The sequence below is a fragment of the Schistocerca piceifrons genome, unplaced genomic scaffold (assembly GCF_021461385.2).
Source record: "Schistocerca piceifrons isolate TAMUIC-IGC-003096 unplaced genomic scaffold, iqSchPice1.1 HiC_scaffold_1400, whole genome shotgun sequence".
NCBI classification, from domain to species: domain Eukaryota; kingdom Metazoa; phylum Arthropoda; class Insecta; order Orthoptera; family Acrididae; genus Schistocerca; species Schistocerca piceifrons.
In genome coordinates, this window is record NW_025727237.1 from 47501 (window position 1) to 52500 (window position 5000).

A 5000-nucleotide genomic window follows, 5' to 3' on the forward strand; every position below is an offset into this window, starting at 1 on the left:
GGATGAACGGCGGACGTTTCCCGCACTCGTAAAGTGCAATCCACCCCTATAACTTGCGTTTCATGAAGAGTTATTTCCAATATGCGACATTCCCGCTGTCCGTATACATGAGCCGCGACCTGTACCACTTACGAGCGAGAGACGCGATCGCGTTGCTCACTGTACGGCGTCCGATACCGAGCCATCAGCATGTCGGTCCCCATGCGCGTTGCACTCGCACTCGCAGTCGCAAAAACGTGGGGCAAATATATTACGCGGAAGAGTTATAACAGACCGAGCCCCACTGCATGGGGGGAGTCTTTGTCACTAATGTACACAGATGGAACATTTTGGACTGGAACCAGATTACCCGTACACACGGCGCTGATTAGTAATCAATGCAGAGCCATCAAACTACAGCAAATATACACAACTGTCCGTATACATGCTGAAAGAGTCTGCCCAAAATGGGAACCACACGTCAGCCAGACACTCTGATCACGCACCACTCTCTGCTTCTAACAGGCGCACATACAATATGTAAGCACCAGCATGGAACAACATCCAGTGCATCTTCTCCGCCACATTACACAATCCACACTATCACAACCAGACCAGGAGGTCCGTGCGGAAAATACAATATCCCAGCCTTTCGACATCCACCATTGCGCAGACCAGGCACCAACACCCACACATGTCCTATACAACGGTGCACCCAACATCACAATAGTACCTCCTGTCACAGCGCACAAACAATGACATGAGTCAAAGACACAGGTCTCACACAAGCATAGAATTGGAGCGCCGCCTCTAATAAGCCAAAGGTGCATCCTGACGTGACAAATCTGATCATGTCACAAGCATTCACTTACTATAATCACTATCAACGAACCTGCCGCCCCCGCCCCCCCCCCCCCCTACACCTTTCCGTACAACAACGTGTAACCTAACCTAACCTAACCTAACCTATGTTGTACCTTAACCTAACCTATGTTGTACCTTAACCTAACCTATGTTGTACCTTAACCTAACCTATGTTGTACCTTAACCTAACCTATGTTGTACCTTAACCTAACCTATGTTGTACCTTAACCTAACCTATGTTGTACCTTAACCTAACCCATGTTGTACCTTAACCTAACCCATGTTGTACCTTAACCTAACCCATGTTGTACCTTAACCTAACCCATGTTGTACCTTAACCTAACCCATGTTGTACCTTAACCTAACCCATGTTGTGCCTCAACCTAACCCATGTTGTGCCTCAACCTAACCCATGTTGTGCCTCAACCTAACCCATGTTGTGCCTTAACCTAACCCATGTTGTGCCTCAACCTAACCCATGTTGTGCCTTAACCTAACCCATGTTGTGCCTTAACCTAACCCATGTTGTGCCTTAACCTAACCCATGTTGTGCCTTAACCTAACCCATGTTGTGCCTTAACCTAACCCATGTTGTGCCTTAACCTAACCCATGTTGTGCCTTAACCTAACCCATGTTGTGCCTTAACCTAACCCATGTTGTCGCCTTAACGTAACCCACGTTGTCGCCTAAACCTGCTCTGTAATTGTTATACGACTCGTTCAATTACTGTAGTGTTGCCCACCCGCAACCCTCGCAATATAGTTCGCTACTCGCACTGCCCGCACCCCTGTGTATCGCTTCATGTTAAACACCTTGCAAGTCTTGCTCACTTTCCACATGCTCCTGCTGTACACTGTAATGTGGATGGCAGCAGGACGTACATGCCGCCCCTCCCCACGTCCCCACCTTGCCCCCTGCCTTCGCAAGCTGGTTGGTGAGAAGTTTGCATGTTCAATGCCCTTCGCATGCGACGTACTCAGGCTACGTTGTGGTGCGGCCTGTGTCAACTGTCCGCTGATGTCGTACGCGTGAACCACAATCTGTACTGCACATTCGTCCTTATGTACTGAATGATACATCGTGGCACATGTGTGACCGCACAACGACTGCGCCCAAAAACGGCGGACCATACAGTGCAAATATTGTGCACGCAGCTACGTGTCGTCTCCCTATGAGAGCTGGATTGCAGTGTGGTACGCCATAGAGACGTGTGGGAGGAACGGACGCCGTGGATGGCGATCAGCATGAGCTGTCTGTTGATGTATTCGGACCTAGTCGTCTCTCCTCACACACCGTGATGGCATGGTGCACCGCGTTCCATATCTGCGACATGCTACAGAGGCCGGTTGACAGTCGTTCGAGCAATGGACATCGCATACGTACGGGGGCCACCTTCCACGTATTGTCTAGGCGTGCACATTTTGTTGCGTGTATGTGGGCAGACGTAGTGTGGCGTGACACCTGACACAGGCATGCAATAATCGTTGAAGTTGCAAATGGCGATGGACGCCTGCGTTTTCTGGTGAAGTTACGCAAATGAACAAATGGTAACCTGTTGTGGTGCGGTTGTTCTCGCTAGGGGTGAATCGGTGATGGCGACGATAGGTTGAGGTACTAACCGGTTGTTCCAGCGATACCCACCATGCCGACGAAACTGAACGGCATCTGGGTGTGAAGCGATACGCGGCGGTGGCTGGGTGGGACCGTCCCCGGCCGGTGAGGGGGCGCCTCCCGGCGTGCTGGCCGCGCGGTGCGTGGGCGCACGCGCTACAGCCGGCTGGTGGGGGCGGCCAGTGGCAGGCGCGCCGGCCGACGGACGCGGCAGGCGTCGCAGCTGCGCGCCGGCGCACCCTGCGCGCGGCGCCGTGCGGCCAAAGTAGGTCCTCGCGGGCCCGGTGCGAAGCGCGGTGGACATCTTCAGTGTGCTGGTCCGATTGAGGACTGTGTGCGTTGAGGATGCGCCGCCGCCCGGCGCTCGGCGCCGCGACGCCGTCTGCTGCTCGGTCGCCCCAGCGGTTCTCGCTGGTGGTTTGTATCGCAGCTGTGCGGATGTGTTGGCGCGTGCGCTGTGCTGGGAGAGTTCGCTTCGGCACCCAAGTGGGGCTTTTGTCCTTCTGTGGCGCTGGCGTTGGAGCTGCCGGTCACCGTAGGTGGCGCGTGTTGTCTCCCGCCGGCAATGCCACGACAGCACGCTCCCGGGCCTCTGTCGGCAGCGGCAAGCTCAGTTGGGAGCACGGGTGGTCGCACCGAAAGCGTCTACTCGCCTAACTCCGGGCGATTGCGCCTCTCTCGAACCCGACCAAGTACTTGGGACGGCGCTGCGCGCCGCCGGGACCTGAGAGGGTTTCGAGGTGTATTGTGCAGGGGAGCTCAGCCTCCTCCTGTTTGCAGAATGATTGAGCGGACGCTTGCGTGTTCGCGCGGGCCCCCGGGACACACTCCCGGGCGGCCGGCTGCTCAGCTCTAGTTGACGCAGCTCCCTGGTTGATCCTGCCAGTAGTCATATGCTTGTCTCAAAGATTAAGCCATGCATGTCTCAGTACAAGCCGCATTAAGGTGAAACCGCGAATGGCTCATTAAATCAGTTATGGTTCCTTAGATCGTACCCACGTTACTTGGATAACTGTGGTAATTCTAGAGCTAATACATGCAAACAGAGTCCCGACCAGAGATGGAAGGGACGCTTTTATTAGATCAAAACCAATCGGTCGGCTCGTCCGGTCCGTTTGCCTTGGTGACTCTGAATAACTTTGGGCTGATCGCACGGTCCTCGTACCGGCGACGCATCTTTCAAATGTCTGCCTTATCAACTGTCGATGGTAGGTTCTGCGCCTACCATGGTTGTAACGGGTAACGGGGAATCAGGGTTCGATTCCGGAGAGGGAGCCTGAGAAACGGCTACCACATCCAAGGAAGGCAGCAGGCGCGCAAATTACCCACTCCCGGCACGGGGAGGTAGTGACGAAAAATAACGATACGGGACTCATCCGAGGCCCCGTAATCGGAATGAGTACACTTTAAATCCTTTAACGAGTATCTATTGGAGGGCAAGTCTGGTGCCAGCAGCCGCGGTAATTCCAGCTCCAATAGCGTATATTAAAGTTGTTGCGGTTAAAAAGCTCGTAGTTGGATTTGTGTCCCACGCTGTTGGTTCACCGCCCGTCGGTGTTTAACTGGCATGTATCGTGGGACGTCCTGCCGGTGGGGCGAGCTGAAGGCGTGCGACCGCCTCGTGCGTGCTCGTGCGTCCCGAGGCGGACCCCGTTGAAATCCTACCAGGGTGCTCTTTATTGAGTGTCTCGGTGGGCCGGCACGTTTACTTTGAACAAATTAGAGTGCTTAAAGCAGGCAAGCCCGCCTGAATACTGTGTGCATGGAATAATGGAATAGGACCTCGGTTCTATTTTGTTGGTTTTCGGAACCCGAGGTAATGATTAATAGGGACAGGCGGGGGCATTCGTATTGCGACGTTAGAGGTGAAATTCTTGGATCGTCGCAAGACGAACAGAAGCGAAAGCATTTGCCAAGTATGTTTTCATTAATCAAGAACGAAAGTTAGAGGTTCGAAGGCGATCAGATACCGCCCTAGTTCTAACCATAAACGATGCCAGCCAGCGATCCGCCGCAGTTCCTCCGATGACTCGGCGGGCAGCCTCCGGGAAACCAAAGCTTTTGGGTTCCGGGGGAAGTATGGTTGCAAAGCTGAAACTTAAAGGAATTGACGGAAGGGCACCACCAGGAGTGGAGCCTGCGGCTTAATTTGACTCAACACGGGAAACCTCACCAGGCCCGGACACCGGAAGGATTGACAGATTGATAGCTCTTTCTTGATTCGGTGGGTGGTGGTGCATGGCCGTTCTTAGTTGGTGGAGCGATTTGTCTGGTTAATTCCGATAACGAACGAGACTCTAGCCTGCTAACTAGTCGCGTGACATCCTTCGTGCTGTCAGCGATTACTTTTCTTCTTAGAGGGACAGGCGGCTTCTAGCCGCACGAGATTGAGCAATAACAGGTCTGTGATGCCCTTAGATGTTCTGGGCCGCACGCGCGCTACACTGAAGGAATCAGCGTGTCTTCCTAGGCCGAAAGGTCGGGGTAACCCGCTGAACCTCCTTCGTGCTAGGGATTGGGGCTTGCAATTGTTCCCCATGAACGA

The 5000-nt window shown here is 53.8% G+C and overlaps 1 non-coding gene across 1 annotated transcript in view; it reads left to right on the forward strand.

Annotated features, from left to right (window-relative positions):
- Window positions 1–3321: 3321 nt before the first annotated feature.
- Window positions 3322–5000, forward strand: part of LOC124733597 — a 1909-nt gene continuing 230 nt past the window's right edge. The window contains exon 1 of the ribosomal RNA XR_007009021.1: window positions 3322–5000. This exon is cut by the window's right edge and continues 230 nt beyond it. This is a non-coding gene — a ribosomal RNA (small subunit ribosomal RNA).